The sequence below is a fragment of the Lacerta agilis genome, chromosome 17 (genome assembly GCF_009819535.1).
Source record: "Lacerta agilis isolate rLacAgi1 chromosome 17, rLacAgi1.pri, whole genome shotgun sequence".
NCBI lineage: Eukaryota > Metazoa > Chordata > Lepidosauria > Squamata > Lacertidae > Lacerta > Lacerta agilis.
The window spans coordinates 36,465,129-36,487,369 of NC_046328.1; positions in this window are offsets into that span (position 1 = coordinate 36,465,129).

Sequence of the window (22,241 nt, forward strand, 5' to 3'; positions counted from 1 at the left end):
AAAGTACAGCCATACATCTTTTTGCGTTCGCAGCGGGTTACGAACGCAAAATTACGAACGCGCCGAACTCGGAAGTACCGGAATGGGTTACTTCCGGGTTCGGCGGTTCGCGCATGCGCGTCAAATGACATCACGCGCATGTGCATAAACGCTGAATCGCAACCCGCACATGCACAGAATCGGTGCTGCGGGTTGCGGACTGCTCTTGATGCGGACGGGGCTCCGGAACCGATCCTGTTCGCATCCAGAGGTACTGGAGATCTCAGTACGGTTCACAAAAAAGGATCACAATATATAAAATCAAAATAAAAACAATAACCCAATAAGACCCCCCCCCCCAAAAAGAGCCACATTTTAAAAGGGTATATAGTATGTTGATCAGGTCAACCAAAGGCCTGGTTAAAAATGAACGTTTTTGCCCGACGCCTAAAGATGTATAATGAAGGCGCCAGGCGAACTTCCCTGGGGAGAGCATTCCACAGGTGGGGAGCCACTGCAGAGAAGGCCCCGTTCTCGTGTTGCCACCCTCCGGACCTCTTGAGGAGGCGGCACACGAAGGAGGGTCTCAGAAGATGAACTCAGGGACCGGGTAGGTTCATATGGAAAGAGGCGGTCCTTGAGGTATTGCGGTCCTGAGCCGTTTAGTGAGCGGGGAGAGTCTGTGGCAGAGAGAAGTCCAGAATTGGAGGCAGAAGGTGAAGCAGGAGAGGAGGAAGGCAAAGAGGGAGACAGGAGTCCAGCTGGTGAAAAGTCACTTGAGTCTCCACCTCCTGCTGCGATAAGCTGAAACAGGTGGAGCAGCGGCAGCCGTCGTCTCAAGATTGCTTGGAGAGGAGGGACCCGTCCCACACCGTCTCCCAGAACCAGAAGAGGCATGAAAAGGGCGGAGGAGAGATTGGCTGCCCAGAGGCGCAGTCTCCAATTGCTTGGGTGAAACCCCAGCAAGGAGGCAATAACTTTCAGTCTTGGCGATGTATTTTCCTGGAGGAAGACCGCCAGGAACGAGCTGCTCTGCTCCTTAGGCGTGACGCTCGGCCGAGCCTGTGGAGGCCGTGCGTTTGCTAATAGGGAGTTAGCGCCATTTCTGAATCGAGCGATTCCTGACTGGCACACTCCTGTAAACACCGTGCTCTTCCTCCGACGTCGGAGGCAGTGATGCTTCTGAAGATCAGTTGCTGGAAACGGCAGGAGGGGAGTGTTGCTCTTGTGCTCTGGCCGTGCTTGCAGGTTTCCCTTTGGCCACTGTGAGAACAGGATGATTAGAGTTGTTCTTGTTCAGTCGTGTCCAACTCTTCGTGACCCCATGGACCAGAGCACGCCAGGCACCCCTATCCTCCACTGCCTCCCGCAGTTTGGCCAAACTCATGCTAGTCGCTTCGAGAACACTGTCCAACCATCTCATCCTCTGTCGTCCCCTTCTTGTTATGTACTGAGTTGACTTCTCCTTGTGCCCTCCATCCTTCCCAACACCAGGGTCTTTTCCAGGGAGTCTTCTCTTCTCATGAGATGGCCAAAGTACTAGTGCCTCAACTTCAGGATCTGTCCTTTCAGGGAGCACTCAGGGCTGATTTCTTTAAGGATGGATAGGCTTGATCTTCTTGCAGTCCATGGGACAATCAAGAGTCTACTCCAGCACCAGAATTCAAAAGCATCCATTCGGCGATCAGCCTTCTTTATGGTCCAGCTCTCACTTCCATACATTACTACTGGGAAAACCATAGCTTTAACTATACGGACCTTTGTCGGCAAGGTGATGTCTCTGCTTTTTCAGATGCTGTCTAGGTTTGTCAGATTAGAGCACAGGTGAAACTTGAAAAATTAGAATATCATGCAAAGGTTCATTTCTTTCAGTAATTCAACTTAAAAGGTGAAACTAATAGATGAGATACTCATGACATGCAAAGTGAGAGATGTCAAGCCTTTATTTGTTATAATTGTGATGATTATGGTGTACAGCTGACGAGAACCCCAAATTCACAATCCCAACTTTGGGGTTTTCATCAGCTGGACGCCATAATCATCACAATTATAACAAACAAAGAAAGGCTTGACATATTTCGCTTTGCATGTCATGAGTCTATCTCATATATTAAACTCCAGTAACTAATGAAAACAATTGCTTACATAAATGGACTTTCCCACGATATTCTAATTTTTTGAGTTTTACCTCTAGGTGTCCTGATTCAGCAGACAGGCTTGTTTTGGTTAAGGGTCTGGGCTGGGGTCTGGTTCTGCATTGCCCCCTTTCTTCTGTTATTGCCACCCTGAATTTACAGACACCCACAGAGGCTCCTTGGGTGCCTTGTTCGGCCCGGCCTGCGCCCGGGGGACGTAAACATCCCCAAGAGACACCCATTAAGCCCAACAGAGCAGTCTTTCCTCTCTGCCCCCCCCCCCCGTCTCCAGCTCATAAATAACCGTAGATGCGCTGCTCCCTCCTAAATGTTTCAGAGAGCGCCTTCAGGGAGGTTTAAGTGCTCACTTCATATGAGGCTGTCTCTGAGTCTTTGTTTAACACCACTTCAAATAACTGATTAAAAGACCGGGGGGGGGGGAATAGGGGGGAAAAACCCCTGAGCAAGATTGGAATGGTAGAGAGGGTGAGGAAGAAAAAAAATTGACAGAAATGTTTCCCTGCAGTGGGGATTCTCACCCACTTGCTAACTACTTAAAATGAAACAGCTTCGTAATTGTAGAGCTGGAAGGGACCCCAAGGGTCATCTAGTCCAACCCCCTTCAGTGCAAGAATCTCAACTACTTCCTGTCGATTCCAAACGGGTTCAAGTCTGCCTGGAAGGGGATCTCCTGGGCTCGACTCTATTCTCCTCCACCCACCTCGTTCTAGATTGTGGATGGTGAACGAAATGCACTCTGTGCATGCTCAAGGAGTCCACCGTTAACATGCTTTCGTGTTTCCGCGGCCCTGTTGAAAATGGGCCAAGGTGTGGAGGAACAGAGGATTTGTTTCTCGCGATACTTTGCCACATCAGAAATGAAATAGTGAGGCAGGTGAGTCAGAGCAGACTGGAGGAAGCCCCCCCTCGAACAGCATGGGATTGATTTTGGGGGGTCTTTGCAGCCTCGAGGTTCACATCCATCCTTGGGCAGATGGGACTGTAAACCACGAGGTTGGAAAGAAGAAAACTGCGGAGAAGAACAGGCAATTAAGAGAAATCAGTCTTTGTTCTTGATAACGCAGACATCCAGGCATTGGTGAGTCTAGTGACGGGTGTACTGTGATATTTTTTTAAAATAAAATTTCCCCCGATTCACTCCACAAATGATAGCATTGAACCTCGAGATCAATCGCAATTCAGCTGTTTCCTGTTGCCCCCTTCCTTTTGAAGTTCCTTTGCTCCTTCATGGAGATTGTAAGAGCACCATCAGGGAGGCTGAAATGGCTGTCCTGTGGGGTTAAGGCAGGTTTACCTCGCCTGGGCCGGTTCACTCCAGCGGAGATCCCTCCACGGGCCGGATCACACGCACGCATGAGCACATGCGGCCGCAATTTCTGGCATCTGAGCATGTGCAGACATGATTTCCAGCGCCACAAAAGTGAGTCCCCGTGCCGCACTGGTTTAGCGCAGTGCACGGAGACTCGCCAAGCGGGCAGTTCGGTTTGGGGGCAGCTCATGGGCCAGTTAAACGACCCCTGTGGGCCGCTTGTGGCCCATGGGCCTTAGGTTGCCTACCCCTGCGTTAAGGTGTCTCCTTCCAACTTAATTTTTGCAAATTTCTTCAGTGAGATGTCTTAATATTTGGGTATATGTGTGAGAGAGGAATTCAAATCTATTATTTTTGTGATTGGACAACATTTAGCTGGGCAAGTCTGCATTTGATGAAGCAGCACACAAACTGTTTTTGGAAAACCAAAGAATTTTAATTTTACCTTCTGAAAATGCCAGGAAATGCTAAATAAATAAATAACATAACTGCAAGTACTTTTGTGGGGGGGGGGCCCTCGGCGAGGTCATGTCGGTGCTGCTAACGCAGCATAGAATCATAGAATAGAATCATAGAATCCTAGAGTTGGAAGAGACCCCAAGGGCCATCCAGTCCAACCCCCTGCCAAGCAGGAAACACCATCAAAGCATTCCTGACAGATGGCTGTCAAGCCTCCGCTTCAAGACCTCCAAAGAAGGAGACTCCACCACACTCCTGGGCAGCAAATTCCACTGTCGGACAGCTCTTACTGTCAGGAAGTTCTTCCTAATGTTTAGGTGGAATCTTCTTTCTTGTCGTTTGAATCCATTGCCCTGTGTCCGCTTCTTTGGAGCAGCAGAAAACAACCTTTCACCCTCCTCTAGATGACATCCTTTTAAATATTTGAACATGGCTATTATATCACCCCTTAACCTTCTCTTCTCCAGGCTAAACATACCCAGCTCCCTAAGCCGTTCCTCATAAGGCATCGTTTCCTCATAAGGCAGTTTCACTTCACCCTCGGGGGCGAACTCCATTGTCTCTCGAGACAGACGGATGCCGGCAAGGAATTGGCTATCATTTCTAAGGCTTTCTCTGCAATTATGCCTACCGAGCAAAACTAAAATTAACTTAAACCAAAATGTCTTCTGAATTCCCCAGTCGTATTACAACTTTTCAGCACCGCTCACTTTGGGAATTTAAAAGTTTCCCGACTGGGGCACCTGGTTTGGCCACTGCGAAGAGGATGCGGGACTAAGTGGGCCGCTGGGTGATTCGATTCCCAATAACCAGCCTGTGTCCTTGTTTAAAAGGCAGCTTGATAGTTGAAAAGGAAACTTGGTGTCTCATTGCTGTGAGATCAGATGGAACTCGAATGGGACGGGAGCCGCGAGCCCCTCTCTCGCGTGTTGTATAAATTTGACTCCTGCGTAGGTTCTCGTAAATTCAAGACCGGTGTCTGAGAACATGGGGGCCCAGGGAGCTGCAAAAACCAGCCCTCCCTGTCTGTGTAGATTTGCTAAAAATTACAGGCCCAAGATGCTTGGAAGAAACTTCATTTTAAGCACGCGAGAGAGAGAGCAGCAATAGTTAGGAATAATAATAATAATAATAATAATAATAATTTATTATTTGTACCCCGCCCATCTGGCTGGGTCTCCCCAGCCACTCCATCAAATATTAAAATACATTTAAAATATCACAGATTAAAAACTTCCCTAAACAGGGCTGCCTTCAGGTATTTCTGAATGTCAGGTAGTTTTTTATTCCCTTGACCTCTGATGGGAGGGAGTTCCACAGGGCGGGTGCCACTACCGAGAAGGCCCTCTGCCTGGTTCCCTGTAACTTCGCTTCTTGCAGCGAGGGAACCGCCAGAAGGCCCTCGGCGCTGGATCTCAGTGTCTGGGCTGAACGATGGGGGTGGAGACGCTCCTTCAGGTATACTGGACCGAGGCCGTTTAGGGCTTTAAAGATCAGCACCAACACTTTGAATTGTGCTTGGAAACGTACTGGGAGCCAACGTAGGTCTTTCAGGACCAGTGTTATGTGGTCTCAGCAGCCGCTCCCAGTCACCCGTCAAGCTGCCACATTCTGGATTAGTTGCAGTTTCCGGGTCACCTTCAAAGGTAGCCCCACGTAGAGCGCATTGCAGTAGTCCAAGCGGGAGATAACCAGAGCATGCACCAGTGCTACCCCAGATGATTTGCTGTACCCGTTTTCCTATTTGCTCCCTGGAAAATCATTGTGACTGTTATTATTTTGCTTCTCCCCACCCTCACTTTGACTAATACCTTGTTACACTTTTGTTGGCATTGTCCTTCTCCGCAACATAGGAAGCCAGCATCGACCGAGTCAGGCCACGGGTCTCTAGCCTGATACGGTCAACACCAACTGGCAGCAATTCCCATCCTCCCTTGGAGATTGAACTTTTGCATGCAAAGCAGATGTTCAACTATGGCACTGCAGCCTCTCTTTATCATAGTTGAAACAAAATAAAAATAAAAATCCTTCAGGTAGCACCTTAAAGGTAAAGGGACCCCTGACCATTAGGTCCAGTCGCAGATGACTCTGGGGTTGCAGCACTCATCTCGCTTTACTGGCTGAAGGAGCCGGCGTACAGCTTCCAGGTCATGTGGCCAGCAGGACTAAGCCGCTTCTGGCGAACCAGAGCAGCGCACGGAAACGCCGTTTACCTTCCCGCCGGAGCGGTACCTATTTATCTACTCGCACTTGAGGTGCTTTCAGACTGCTAGATTGGCAGGAGCTGGGACCGCGCAACGGGAGCTCACCCCGTCACGGGGATTCGAACTGCCGACCTTCTGATCGGCAAGCCCTAGGCTCTGTGGTTTAGACCACAGCACCACCCGCGTCCTGCTTTTTTGGTCTTAAAAATAGCCTCACATCTCACCCCTTGCTTTTTCCTGTAAGACCAACTACAGTCGTTAACAGTCATGAACAGGTTTTCCACACCTATCAGCCAGCCACCCATTCCAACCCCCCTTCTGAGTAATACCCCTCCGCACCCTCTCACTATATATAAGGGTCTGGTGACTTCTGTTTCAGTGTATCTGAAGAAGTGTGCATGCACAAGAAAGCTCATACCAAGAACAAACTTAGTTGGTCTCTAAGGTGCTGCTGGAAGGATTTTTTTTATTTTGTTTCAACTATAGCAGACCAACACGGCTACCTACCTGTAACTATCTCTTTATCATACTTATTCTGAGTACGGCCCATCTACTACAGTATTGCCTGCAGACCCTCCAACATTTCTCCAATTAAAAATAGGGACGTCAATAATAATAATAATAATAATAATAATAATAATAATAATAATAATGTTACTATTTATACCCCACCCATCTGACTCAGTTGCCCCAGCCACTTTGGCTGGCTTTCAACATATATTAAAACTTAATAAAACATTAAACATCCACAAACTTCTCTATACAGGGCTGCCTTCAGATGGCTGGGGGGGGGGGGGATCAGATAACTCCATACCCTCCAACATTTCTCCAAAGAAAACAGGGCCATCCTAAGGAAAAGCGGGACATTCTGGGATCAAGTCAGAAACTTGGACAGTCTCTGTAAATCTGGGACATCCTTGGAAATTAGGAGCACGTGTCTACACTGACTGGCAGCAGCTCTCTGGGGTTTTCGACAGGAGTCTCCCCCCCCCCATACACACACACACACCCTTTTAAAATCAGAAAGTGGACAATTGCAGAGAATATGGAAATGACAGCCTGAAAAAAGCAGGGAATGGAGTCTTTGTTTTTTTATATATATATAAAGAATTTATTAAATTTTAGCAATAAAACACACACAAAATACAAAATACAACAAAACAAGAACAAAAAACTACAAAAATACAAAAATCATGACAAACAAACACTTATTTAACTACCCTTATTGTATTCCTAACATTGTTTGGGGACCTTCTCACATCCTCACTTCTGAGTTCATTTCTAATCTTCTTTAGTAACTTTATAACATTGTAAAATCTTCTTTCTCATCAAATGTTAATCTTAATAAACAATAATCATCATTTAACTTTAATCTTAATCCTAGTAAAAATAAACATATCATATTTCTAACTACTTCTTATATCCTATCTTAATCTAACTTCTGGCATTACTGTAGCCTTAAATGTCCTCTGATTTCAATTTCAAATGTCTATCTTTTCACGTCTTTGGCTGTGCATGAGAGCTGGGTTGGCGGGGAAGGGGAGTAGCTTCGCCCGTAAAGCGCCCCCCCCCCAAGTGTTTTTAGTAGCACATCCCCACTTCCAGCTGTAAAAAGCTGTACGGCGTTGTGGGCCTGTCACAATGGAGAAAGCAGCCGACACCTCCGGGTGCCCCCTGCAGCTTCCTGGAGTTCATAAACAGCTGAAGCGTTCCATCCTTCGTCAATATTTCAGAGCATTTTTAATAAAAATAGAAAGGGGGGGAACCAGATACACAGAGAGCACAGTTTAAGTGCTTGCTGTTTAATCCGGAGCCTGCCTCTCCAAATTTATCCCCAAATAACGGCAGGTGAGGGCCGAGCGTGCGGGAAGCCTCCTCGGGGAAGGGTGTTGATGAAAGAATAATGAGGACTAGAGGCCTGGCGTCCAAATAGGTTAATGGTGAGTTGGTACGGCTGGTCCTGCTGGTCTCTGCAGAAAAGCGCGTTAATAGTTTCTACTGTAGGTCCTTCTTGCTAAGGAATTAAAGCAGGTGAAGAGAGGTATTTTTTATAACTGAGGGCCGTACCACTTTCTGAGCAGCTTTCCAGGGGCCACTTGGCAGAGGAGGGCGGGGCCCAGGGCAGAAGTGGGCGGGGCAATTGGTGTCAAATTTGCCAAGTCCAGCCCCCAGGCCTGAGCTCCCGAACCCCTGAAATAAAGTCCCATTAGCGCCAATGCTCCTATCCTGCTTATGTCATTGATTGGAAGTCCACTTTGTGCACAGTTATCTTGTGGAACTCACTGCCACAAGATGCCAACAGGGCCGCTCGCCTGGGATTTGGGGAGGAAGAGAGGGTACACGGGTGGGCTGTTGAATCGGCTGAACGAAATGACAGAACCTCCAGGTTCAGAGGCAGTCTACCTCTTGAGGGCAAGCCAAAATGCGGACACCGCCCCCTTCGTTTTAGCAAGGCTTTATCACAAAGACCCTCCCAGCTGTTAATCTGGCGCAGAACAACTGGGGATTGCGATGTAAACAACAAATGCAGGAGACAAATCGGAGTCAGGGCGTGTGCGCTATGATGCGTGCAAATCGTGCGTGCATGCAAACTCGCACAAGGTTCCCTGCCTCGCGCCCACAGGGGTGGCATTGGATACGGGGCCTGCTTTGTTCGTTCCTCCATTCTCCTGCTGCTGAGCAGGAAACGTCCGAGATGCAGCGGCTGCTGTTGTTTCCAGAGGCCGCACCAGCCATTCATCTCGGGCAGGCAGAGGAAGGAACCAGCCGCGGCCAAACAATCGCTCGCCTGCCGGGAACAATGCGCCAGGAATTGGCACAATGATGTCAAGGTGTGGAAAGTTATCAATCAAAAGGAGGAGGAAGTCCATTGCAGAAGCAGTTCTGGGGCGCCCTCTGCTGGCGAGCTGAGATTGATGTCCTGCCTAACCCAGTATGTTGTTTCCGACAGCGGCCAGCCACATGTTTCTTAGAAACTGCAAGTCGTGTGCAGTGTTGTCTGTTACCAGCGCCTGATCTTCAGAGGCGCACGTCCTCTGAATCATGACATTCCAATTAGATCTATGCCGAAGAGTTGCAGAGAGTCAGGGTACAAACAGAGCCTTTCTGGATCTGACCAGGGTGGCCGTTTTCAGTAGTCGAAACAAAATAAAAAATTTAAAAAATTCCTTCCAGTAGCACCTTAGAGACCAACTAAGTTTGTTCTTGGCATGAGCTTTCGTGTGCATGCACAATTCTTCAGATACACTGAAACAGAAGTCACCAGACCCTTATATATAGTGAGAGAGTGAGGAGGGGTATTACTCAGTAGGGTGGTGGGAATGGGTGATTGGCTGATAGGTGTGGAAAACCTGTTGTCAACTATATATAAGGGTCTGGTGCCTTCTGTTTCACACCAATAACAAACTTAGTTGGTCTCTAAGGTGCTACTGGAAGGAATTTTTATTTTATTTTTTATTTTGTTTCGACTACAGCAGACCAACACGGCTACCTACCTGTTTTCAGTGACAGCCAAGCCAGTGCTTCCAAGGAGTCCACAAACGGAACACAGAATGTAGAATCGTGGAACTGGAAAGGGGCTTTGGAGGCAGTGTGGTGTACTGGTTAGAGTGTCGGACGAGGACAGCGGTTCTCAAACTTTTTTCTCTGGGCCACACTTTCGGAATAAAAATTTGCTCACGCCACACCGATTTTTTTTAATTGATAAGAAATAACAGTGGAAAATGAAAAGAAACAACTGCTAGCCGTGATTGATTTATGACCCAGAACATAGCTGCTTCATAATGTGATCACGGGACACTGAGAAAGTACAAACAACGCAGCTAAATAAGAACATGAATCATTCCCAAAATAGAATATTGAGTGTCCTTGAATCTTCCTGCCACACTTGCCTTCCTCTCCTGCCACGCCCTTTGAGAACCTCTGGACTAGGAACCCTGGGAGAGACGAGGGTTCGAATCCCCACTCGGGCATGAAGCTCACTGGGTTATGACCTTTCCCCAGTCACTGCCCCTCACAGCCTATCCTACCTCGAAGGGTTGTTGTGGGGACTAAATGAGGAGGTGAGAGAGCACAGCGCCTTGACCCCCTTGGAGAAGAAAACGGTGAGTTATAAATGCAATCCATCAGTCAAGTCGTCCAGCCCAGTGGTGGCCGGTGAACACTGAGACTGATGGGACAAAAGGCAGGGAGTCCAACAGTAGGGGGCGCCAGAGCCAATGGCAGGCCAACTCATTCCAGTTTTGTCCTCCTCCACTCTGCTGAGTTCACCAAGGGGCAACGCTGAGAGTGAGGAGGAATTGGAAAGTGACACAGCAAGGCCCCCCACCCAGACTGGTTCTAAGTAAGGGGGCAGGCCGGTAGGGGCTGGCTGAGGGCAGGCCGCGTTTGCCCCCTTCATCCGAACGGACCTGCCCCCACCGATCAAACTGCAGAGCTTTGCAAGGCCAGATCCCTGAATGACAGCCGTCCAGCCCCTGCATAAATAACTCAATTGCAGGGAGGCAGCCTGTTCCATTGTTGGGCAGTGTGAGAGAATTTCTCCTATCTGAAATCTGCTTCCCTTGCATTTTCCATTTAAGGAGAAGGGCGAAGCTCAGTGGTGCTAGGACACCTGCTTTGCATGCAGAAAGTCCCAGGTTCGTCTCCAGGTAGGGCAGGGGGCCTACGTTAGTTGAGTCCATTCATTTCTATGTTTCCTCTTTAACATCAGATACAACCCAACTTTCATATGCCTGTTGTCTTTGTCCATGGAGTTTTCTTGGCAGGGATACTGGAGTGGCTTGCCAGTTCCTTCTCCAGGTGGATCACGTTTGGTCCAAACTCTCCACTATGACCTGTCCATCTTGACCTGTCCATAGCTTCCCTGAGTAATTCAAGCCCCTTCGCCACGACAAGGCAGTGATCCATGAAGGAGATTTCACTTTCTTGGGTTCCATGGTCACTGCAGATGGTGACAGCAGTCACGAAACTAAAAGATGCCTGCTTCTTGGGAGGAAAGCAATGACAAACCTAGACAGCATCTTAAAAAGCAGAGACATCACCTTGCCGACAAATGTCCGTATAGTTAAAGCTACGGTTTTTCCAGGAGTAATGTATGGAAGTGAGAGCTGGACCATAAAGAAGGCTGATCGCCAAAGAATTGATGCTTTTGAATTATGGTGCTGGAGGAGACTCTTCAGAGTCCCATGGACTGCAAGAAGAACAAACTTATCCATTCTGAAGGAAATCAGCCCTGAGTGCTCACTGGAAGGACAGATCCTGAAGCTGAGGCTCCAAGACTTTGGCCACCTCAGGAGAAGACTCCCTAGAAAAGACACTGGTGTTGGGAAAGATGGAGGGCACAAGGAGAAGGGGACGACAGAGGATGAGATGGTTAGACAGTGTTCTCAAAGCGACTGGCATGAGTTTGGCCAAACTGCGGGAGGCAGTGAAGGATAGGCGTGCCTGGCGTGCTCTGGTCCATGGGGTCACGAAGATTCAGGCATGACTGAACGACTGAACAACAACAACAACCCAACTCTCTATTGTCCAAGGCTCTCTGTTGTGGTTTGAAGGCACAGGACTTGTCTATCTGTTTGGCTTTTCAGCTGCCCACTTTCTTGTGTTGAAGAGCAGATTTGTGGTGTGGAGACCCCAGAAACAAACAAAACGAAAAACGCTGGGCTAGCTTCAGTTCCCGTTTCCTAGCCTCCCACCGCTCATCTTTGCTTTAAAGGGAATGAGATGTTGCTTCTTCAAAGAGAAAATGTGCCCCCTAGTGGTCCATCTGGGGACGTTTTTGTTGGCTCAGAAGAGGAACCTGCCGTAAAACAAGGCAGATTGGCTCCATACTGTCTACTCTGGCTGGCAGCGGCTGCTCCTGAGTTTCCAGTGCAGAAGAGGATGGCTTTCTTGTCTGGTCTCACTCAATCCTTCAATTAGGGGATAACAGAGATTGAAAAAAAAGGAAACTTCTAACATGCAAAGCTTGTTTCTCGAAGACGATGTTGGAGAAAGTGTTCTGGCAGGGTTTTTGCAACCTTCTCCCCCCCCCCCCTTGCCAGGGTTCCTGTGCCTCTGGGAAGGGGTGTGGGATTTCAATGGGGGGGGGGGTCCAGTGGCGCCTGCTCCGTTTGGGCGAATAGGGAACTGCCCCACCAACCTTTGACTTGCTACCTTCATAACGGAGCCTGCAGGATCAGGCCAATGGCCCATCTAGTCCAGCAACGTGTCCTTACAGTGGCCAACCAGATGCCAAACGGGAAGCCTGCAAGCAGGATCTGAGCACAAGAGGCCTCTCCCCTCCTGCGGTTTCCTGCAACTGAAGTTCATAAGCATTGCTGCCTCCAACTATGGATTGCAGAACAGAGCCATCGTGGCTGGTAGCCATTGATAGCTGCCTCCTCCTCCTCTGTGAAGTTTTCCACTCCTCTTTTAAAGCCATCTGAATTGGTGCCCATCGCTGCCTCCTGTGGGAAGGAGTTCCATAGTTTAACTCTGAGCTGCGTGAAGGACTTCCTTTTAACTGCCCCGAATCTTCTAACATTCAGCTTCCTTGAATGTCCATCGGCACAGCCTCCTTCCTCTCCTTCTCCAGCTCCCAATTTCATCCCTTTAGACTGGTCATCTCTGCCTTCTTACACATTTCAGATACATATTGTCTTGCTTCTCTCTTGGTAGAGTCTTCCCATCCATCTAGTCATTCATCCATCCTTTTTGGCTTTTTATCTGCATATTCCTGAATTGCAAGGGGTTGGGTTGGATGGTCCTTAGGGTCACTCCCAATTCTACAATTCTTGTGGGAATGTTCAGGGATGCAGGAGAGGATACATTATTTGTTATATCCTATTCCAACTTGTGTTAACAAGTTCAACCACATCAGCAGAGTTTACATTCCCCTTTTAAACACACACAGCGGATGCGTTGCTCAGGTTCACTAAAACCTCTATGATACTACTGCCCTGGTATTTCCCCCTTATAAGACACGACAGTCTTCTATAAAGGTATAAAAAAGTTTACTTACAGACATCCTGTTCACAATAGGATCCCAGAAGGCAGACTTTAGCTTAGAAAAAGTAACATACTTGTTGGAGACTATTCCATAGGGGAGATAGCTCCTTTTGTCCTCTCTTGGCTGAGGCCAAGAGAGCATCTTTAGCTAAGCAGATGTTGCTTGCTTGAAGAGCGAAGTCACAAAAGACAGAGATGGCGTCTGGCCCTTTTGCTTTTGTTACCTGAACACAGGTGAGGCCACACCCACCTCCAGTCACATGTAGAGGAAGTCTGTCCCAGCCCAGGAGAAACAGGAAGTTCCGACTGGCTGGACCAGACATCCCTTTCTATGTCCACTCTAGGGATGTTGTACTTGACTGCTCTTGTGTTTCACATCCCACAATTCTATGAGTCTCTGCTTAATTGTATGATCTTATTTGGTGAAAAAACAGAGAAGTGCTAGATTTGCATTTTGGAGCATTATTGTGGATTTCATGCTGTCATTTCCTGTTTTTCACAACACCCACGGAACCAATCTCACAGACTTATCCAACTTCTCACTTCTTACTTTGATGTCTTACTTCTGACTTGCTTATCTAACTTACCGGACTTCCCCATATGATGTACTTCTGACTTACTTATCTGACTTATCTGACTTTCTTACTATCTCTCCAAACACTCTTCCTTCCTTCCCTCCCTCTTTCTCTACAGCCCTCCTATCCATCTCTGTTGCACCCTGTTCTGCCCGCATGGAGCTCACAGTGGGGTGGAATTTTGGGAGCTCGCCCCATTTTTATTACTCTTACAACAACCCTGCGAGGTTGGTTTTAGCCTACCAGCCGAGGGACAGTCTGCAAATATGAGAAACAAACAAATAGGCTAGGCTGAGAGAGGGGGTGTCTGGAGGAGGATTTGAACTCAGATCTTCAGGTTTCAAGTCCACTCACATTGGCAAGAGGCGGGGAAGACTGATCTTTGAGTGAGCTGATTTGGTTAGAGAGGGGTGTCCCTAGCCCTTGTCCCTTTTGGGGGGGAAGGGGGGTTGGCCCACATTATTTCAATTCTGTCTCCCCCATCATTCCACCTCAGCAATGCAGAACGATAGATACTGTCCCCCATCATTTTATTATTTCAACAACTGCAAGGTTACCCCCAAAAAACAGCCAGACATGAAATGGAATGAGAAGGACCCCCCCAAGCCTCTTTCAGCTTCCTTGCCCCTCCCTGGTCCAGCAGCGAATGAGTTTGCTCCGGCATCTCCATAGCAACCGGTTGCCACCAGCAACAGCTTTGAAGCATCTCTCCGTCCACGCGTGTGTGGGCAAGGAAAGGCTGTAGAAAAGCGATTCTGTCGCCTTCTTCCGGAATTCCCCTCCCCGGCCCAATCCTGCGTGGGGCTCGGAGCTGAGCGTTGCACCCCCTCACCCCTCAAGGGGAAGAGCTCTTCCCTCATCCGAGATCTGCCTCTGTATGTTCCCAGTCATCAGCAAGGTAGGAGGAGGAAACCACTGGACAATCCACCAATTGGTTTACAGATCCGACCAGAAATCGGGTTTAAGAAGCGGATCTTCGTAGCCAGGCAAATGGGTACGGGGGCAGAGGCATCCGCCCACTGAGGACTCCAGAAGGCTGGCTTACCTGAGACACACAGGTGAGGGTCTCTTTTTTTTCTCCCCTTTGCATGGTAACCGAGTATGTACTGCTAGGTACAGGTGGATATGCACAAACTAGGTCTGCAGAAAGTGCAGGATGTAAGTGCAAGTGTGTGTGTGTGTGTGTGTAACAGACAGGGGGGGAACCCTCATGCTTTTGCTGCCTACACACACACACACACACACACACACTTTTCTCATCTCCACCGGAGAAACAATGAGAATCTGAAATGGCACTTAATTTACAGCCTTACATTTCACTGCTAATACAGGTATAGTCTTGTTTTTCCTCTTTTTAAAAATAATAATAATAATAATTTCAAACCCTTTTTGTGCTGATCTTCGACAAATGTATTTCTAAGTGTTTGTTTTTTCCTCCCTTGTGGGTGGGAGGGAGACGCATCCCCTCCCGATTTCATTTTCCACAAACCGGAAAAACTGATATGCAATGCATTTGATTTGACACTCCCAAATCGTACAAAATTACGTTCGGACAAGACAATCCCCCTGCTTTGGAGAGAAGGGCCAAATACTCCTTATTTGCAAGGAAGGGGATAAGATATCCCCACCCACACTCCCTTCCGGTTCATATTCTCTAAAGTTGAACCTTTGCCCCCATCAGATTTTATTCTTAAAAGAACTCACCTTGCCAAAGATCGGCGATGCTGTGAAATAGGGGGGCAAGGCGGTTCTCGTCCAAACGATTTCAGAACTTAAAAATAAATTCTAGGTTTGTTCCTCCGGACCTGCAGATAAATGGAGCTGGATATGTATGTATGTGTGTGTTTTGCATTTCTGGCTGATGTGAAGCAATGTAGGTGCATCAATATATATATATATTGACCAAAAAAAATAAGCAGTTTACGTGACGAAGAAGGCAGGAATGGGAGGGTGAGTGGGTGGGAAGATTTTACCTTTGGTGGGAAGGTGGCAATTGTAACGCCTGATCCAGAAAGGGTCCAGAAAGATCTGGTCTTTCTTACAAATACTCTCTTAAATGATAAGCCAGGAACCGCACACAAACACCCCCGAGACCTTATGTGACTCTTACTTCCTTTAAACCCCATCTCTGATGCCACCACATTGGCCGAGCCCTCAAAACCCTTGCCTCCAGTTCAAATGGAAGGTGTGTAAATGCGACAGGCTTTCTCCCTCCTTAAATCCCATGGCATTTGGTCCTGTCGCCATCAGACAGCACTGAGCTACACTGAGAGCCGTTGCGCCGTGGTTCCTTTGGCCACCAGCAGGAGGCGATCTTGCGACATCCACAAATGCAGATCTCTTTAAAAAGCTGGCCCGGGTTTATCTGTTTGCAAGCCGATTCTTGCATGGAGGGGGGGGGGGGCGTTCAAGGAAACTTGATGCAGAAGGACCTCTGGAATGGGTGGGGCTCGTTTTCGAGGTGGTTGGCTTACTAGAGGGGCAGAGGAGAGAGGCACAGGCCATCGTTTCCTTTCCAGAGGCAACACAGGAAGCTGTAGGGCACTGAGCCAGACTTTGGTCCCTCTAGATCAGTATGTTTACACGGACTGGCAGCAGCTCTCCGGGGTTTCGGGAAAGAGCTTTTCTGAAGCCTACCTGGAGATGCTACTGGGGACTGCACCCAGAATCTCCTGGGTGCAAATTAGGGGCACGAGATCGAGTCTTCCGCAACCATTAGCAGTGCAGCTAAGAGTCTGGCGATGTTCTGGAGAGCCACTGGTTCCTCAACTCTAAATCCCTCATCTAATATTCTCCAGGAAGCCCCCAGGCAGAGCATCAAGGCAAACCATTGCCCGTGCTTGGCCCCCACACTGAGGTAGAGTGCTCCTGAATCTGGAGGATCCACGTAGCTTATCACAGCCTTGGGCAGAGACAGGGAGGAAGAGAAACGGGATCCCTGTTTTCTATACAATGTGGGGTGAGCACTGGGCAAGGCACCCTCCACGGACCCCGTTCCCGCAGGGACAAGATGTGGGCAGGATTCCTGCATCGCAGGGGGTTGGACTAGATGACCCCTTCGGGTCCCTTCCAACTCTACCATTCTGGGGTTCTAACACCTTTGCCAACAGCTCTTCTTCATCACGGCTGAATCTTTTGGTGCCTGCAAGATCCTGCTGGACGAGACCAAGAGGGGGCCTTCCTTCTTCCCCCACTGCTGCCAATAAGCTGCGTCCGGCATGCCACAAAGAGGCCTCGAATGTCCCTCCCCATGGCCTCCTGGCAGCTGATCTTCAGAGGTAGATTGCCCCTGGGCGTGGAGGCTCGACACAGCCACCTTCCCCTCATCAGTCATTTCAGAACGGTGCGCAGTCAGTCCCCAAATGGAGAAAATGAGAGCAATGTTCCAGGCCGCCTTCCGAAGCGATTTGTCGATTTTTATCAGCCTTATAAATGAGAGTTTGTCGTACGGGGGTACAGATATATTTATATTCCCCTTCAGGGATAAGGGAACAAAACAGAATACAAGCCTCGGAAAGCAAGTTCGTTTCCGCAAACAAATGAACAAGCTCTGGAAATTGCAAAGAGCCAGTTGGAGGTTTTTAAAAACTTTTTTTAAAAGAGAGAGGGGGTGGGTTATAAATTGCTTTTTCGAAGCTGCCAGTCCTGGAGGAACACACAGCCGCTTGGGTTCTGCTTGGGCTTCAGCACAGTCACTCTGAACCAGATGCTTGGCTGAGAAAATTGCACAGAGTGTTCCCATTAACGTGCAAATCTCCTCCAGTCCAGCGTCAATCGCAGCTTGGTCTGACCGACAAGAAATTTAGTCGCTTTTTCACCAGAGGGGAGCCTTTGCTCCAATCACTACCCTCCTCTCAGACCTATCTGCATATGGAATCATAGAATAACAATAAAAAATTATTATTTATACCCCGCCCACCTGGCTGGGTTTCCCCAGCCACTCTGGGCGGCTCCTCCTCGCAGAATTAAAAGCACAATAGAACATCAAACATTAAAAACTTCCCTAAACAGGGCTGCCTTCAGATGTCCTCTGAAAGTCAGATAGTTGTTTATTTCCTTGACATCCACAGGGCGGGTGCCACCACCGAGAAGGCCCTCTGCCAGGTTCCCTGTAACCTCACTTCCCACTATGAGGGAACCACCAGAAGGCGCTCGGAGCTGGAGCTCAGTGTCCGGGCTGAACGATGAAGAGGCTCCTTGGGAACCCCGTGTCATCTAGTCTGACCCCCCCCAAACTTCTCCCCACTGTAAGCTCTGTGGGGCCAGAGACCTTTCATTTCCTTCATGGTAAAGTGCAATTGGATGGCCAGAGGAGAATTCTAACCACGCCTCCCCAGAAGTAAGCCCTATGGAACTGAAGGGAGTTCACTCCCAGGATTACAGAGTTAGGAGCATGGTCTAAGCTACAAAGAAGGTAGTCGTAGAACCACAGAATCATCGTTGGAAGGGATCCCAAGGTTTATCTAGTCCAACCCCTTGCAATGCAGGAACCACGACTAAAGAATCGCCGAGAGATGCCCACCCAACATCTGCTTATAAAACCTCCAACCAAGGACGGTCCACTACCTTCCTTTGAAGCTGGGTCCACTGCCAAACAGCTATTAATGCCAGAAAATTCATCTGAATTTTTAGTCGGAACCTCCTTTCTTGTAGAGTGGAACCTCGGTTGTCGAACATAATCCATTCCGTTCGACTTCCAAAACATTCGACAACCGAGGCGCAATTGGTCGGCAAAATCCATTGGGGAAAATGGAGAAACGCGCCTCGGAAGCCGTTCGACTTCCGAGGCGCGTTCGAAAACCGAAGCATTCACTTCCGGGTTGTCGGCAGCGTTCGGAAGCCGAAACGTTTGGACTTCTGAAGCGTTCGGCAGCCGAGGTTCCGCTGTAACTTGAAGCCACCGATTTGAGTCCTTTGTGAGGAAATTAAAAGATGAAAAACACGAGTTATAAAACAGGCACGTAGAATAAAGTACAGTTGCACACGGGTTAAAATAACAAAAGTCCAAATAAAGAATATCTGATTACCAGGTATATCTGGTAAAGAATATCTGATTACCCTATCTGCCAGGTTTGTTGCCTTGCAAATGATGGCTGTGTTGCCTATGTCCCGAAGGAATGTCAAATCGTATAAAAAGTGCCTGCAGGTTCCGGTCCTTGCCGAAATCTCAAATTGTACGTAATTTCCCCCATTGTAGCGATGTTCCAGGGCAAGTGGTAACAAGTATAAGATTTTGGGCCGTTTTCCACTGGAACACTTGAAATTGCTTGGCAAAAATGTTCGTGTTGGATGAAATTCACACCCAAATGCTAGTGAATTTTCACGGGGACTTAAAAAAACACAAATCAACAGACTGATACGGGAATGAGGAGTGCGGAATTTAGGATTGAGAAAACCTGCTTTTTTCTCCTTGCAGATGTCCTTGATCAATGAGCTCTTGGCTCTCAGGCTTTGAAACGATGGCCGAGGGTCTCGCCGGCACTTTGCCCGCCCTGGCCAGCGCTGTCCGTCCAGACCCCACCTTGACCTTGGAGCAGAAAGCAGCCTTCGTCTTCGTCTTCTTCCTCTTCGTCTTCCTGGGGCTCCTGATCGTCCGCTGCTTCCGGATCCTGCTGGATCCGTACCGCAGCATGCCCTCGTCCACATGGACCGATTACATGGAGAAAGATACATTCGATTATCGGCTGGCCTGATGGCTGTTTCAGACACATACGCAGGGCTTCCAAAGTTGGAATCTGCTCCCCTTTTCTCCCAGAAGCCATGGTAGGTCGTGTCAAACCTCCACAAACAGGGATGGTCTACCTCCGAATGCTGGCTTCTGGGTGAAGTGAGGGGGTGGGCTGCGTCAAACCTCCATGGACAGGGATGGTCTACCTCTAAATGCCAGCTGCTGGGTGAATAACAGCAAAGGAATGTTCTCGCCTTCACGGTCCGATCCGTCGTGGCTTATGTTTATGTACTTTCTTTGTAAACCCAGCCAATTAACGATGTCCTCTGGGCAATTATAACAAGAGAAGCTTAAAACTTTTTTTAAAAAACAACAACACTAATCTTTAAACCAAAAACAAAGGGGGAAGAGAAGAGTAGAACTAAAACCAAAACAACACCACAAACCCTAAATAGCGCAGTGCCTTTCCCCCCAACATCAGCCGTTCCTGGATCTGAGATAACCTGGCCGCAGTGAGTCGTGCAGTTTTGGACTGCTGTAATGAGGTCTGTGTGGGGCTTCCTTTTGAAGACTGTCTGGGAGCTTCGGCTAGGAAGGCAAAAATGTGGCCCCGAGGGATTTGTGGGGCTTGGGTCAGCTCACACCACCTGTAGCGTTTTGGCAAACTGTGCTTTCGGTCCAGGGTAGGGAGGGGATGAAATGCAGCGTTAGCCGGCGGAACTCACTGCCTTATGAAGACCGTAATGACTCCTGGGCTGTTGATGGCTTTTAAAGAGAACCGGGCACGTTCACCCAGAGGAGCAGAGGTCTCTCAAAGGTCAGGAATCAATCAGCGCCTCTTATGAGAGCAGAGGTGACCGACCTGGCACCCATGGGTGCCACGGTGCTCTGGAGATCTTTCCCTGGGGTCCACAAAGTCTCTCAGCCCGCCCGCCTGGTCCTGAGGCAGTGAGGGCGAAGCTGAACATTGAAAGATTCAAGGCAGACGGAAGCAAGGACTTTTTCACACAGCGCAGGGATAATTCGTTCCCAAGAGAGTCACCGACTCGGATAAGGAATTAGCCTTATCCTTCCATGACTTAGCGGCAACCCGTAGCTCTGTGCTACTGCCAATCTCTGAACACCAATTTCCGCGACTCGCAACCGAGGAGAGCGCTCCTGTGCTCGGATCCTGCTCGACGGCTTCCCAGGAGAGGTATCTGGTTGGCCATCTTGACAACAGGATGCCATACTAGGTGGGCTTTTTGGTTTGACTCTGCAAACAGGAGCTGCTGAACTCGACGTGCAGCTATTATTTTCATTCTTTATTAAACCTGTACGCCACCTTCCGACCGTAGATCTCAGGGCGGTTCACAACATAAAATCGCAATATAAAAAACGTAAAATGCGTAATAAAAATTAGGGGGGAAAACACATCAGTAATCCCACAACACACTTAAAAAGGGCATCGGAAGTCGGTCAGCCAAGGGCCTGGTTGAAGAGGAACGTTTTTGGCTGACGCCTAAAAATATATAAGGAAGAAGCCAGCCGAACCTCCCTGGGGAGAGCATTCCACAGATGGGGAGCCACTGCAAAAAAGGCCCTGTTCTCGTGTTGCCACCCTCCGGACCTCTCTTGGAGGAGGCACACAAAGAAGGGCCTCCGATGATGATCACAGGGTCTGGGTTGGTTCATATGGGGAGAGGCAGTCCCTGAGGAATAGCGGTCCTGAGCTATTTAAGGCTTTATGGCATGGGTAGGCAAACTAAGGCCCGGGGGCCGGATGCGGCCCAAATCGCCTTCTAAATCCGGCCTGTAGACAGTCCGGGAATGTTTTTACAAGAGTAGAATGTGTCCTTTTATTTAAAATGCATCTCTAGGTTATTTGTGGGGCATAGGAATTTATTTCCCCCCAAAATATAGTCCGGCCCCCCACAAGGTCTGAGGGACAGTGGACCGGCCCCCTGCTGAAAAAGTTTGCTGACCCCTGCTTTATGGGTCAACCCCAGCACTTTGAATTGGGCACGGGAACTAATTGGCAGCTAGTGTATCAAACCGTCTGGCCCCAGTGAGCAACCTGGCTGCCGAATTCTGCGCCAGTTGAAGTTTCCGAACCGTCTTCAGAGGCAGCCCTACATAGAACACATTGATGTATGAAGATTCAGGACAGATAAATCACTTCTTCACACAGAGCAGAGTTGAACTATGGAACTCCCTGCCACTACCTTGGATGGATTTAAATGACAGAACAAATCATGAAGTAAAGGCTACCAGTGGCTACTGGCTATGATGGCTGTGCTCAGACATAAAGGCTTCTGTAAACCACAGGAGGGGAGGGTTCCTCTGGTGTTTAAATGCTGCTGGTGGGTTTCCCACATGAGAACAGGATGCTGGACTAAGATGGGCCACTGGCCCGTTCTCAGTACAGGGTTCTTCTGATATTCTTATGGAGCCTCCACATCCAGAGGCAGTCTATCTTGATTCCACAGTGAGAAGAGGATGCTGGACCAGGTGAGCCAGGTCCAACTACAGTCCGGTGTTCTTAAAATAATACTTACCCCTGTCCGTGACGCCCCAGGAATAGGGGGAGTCTGCGGAAAGGGGAATTTTCCCGTAGTCAACCAAATTGCACCAGACCAGAACTTCTACAGGAGGGCAGCACCGCAGCCAGAAGAATGAGATTTCTAGAGATCCTCTAGCCCTGAAATGTCTTTGACGGGTCATTATGCGAGACTTGGATGAGGGAATGATCCGATCAGCACGTATTTAAACTCAGGAGGAGTGTGGCAAGTAAAAGCTGCATTGCGCAGAAATTATTGTTAAGCAAGACCAGAAAGGGGGGGGGGTGACTTGTGACAGAAATGTACTCCGGGAGTAGAAATTAACAGATCTGAAGAGCGTTGGTATCTTGTCCTTTTTTAA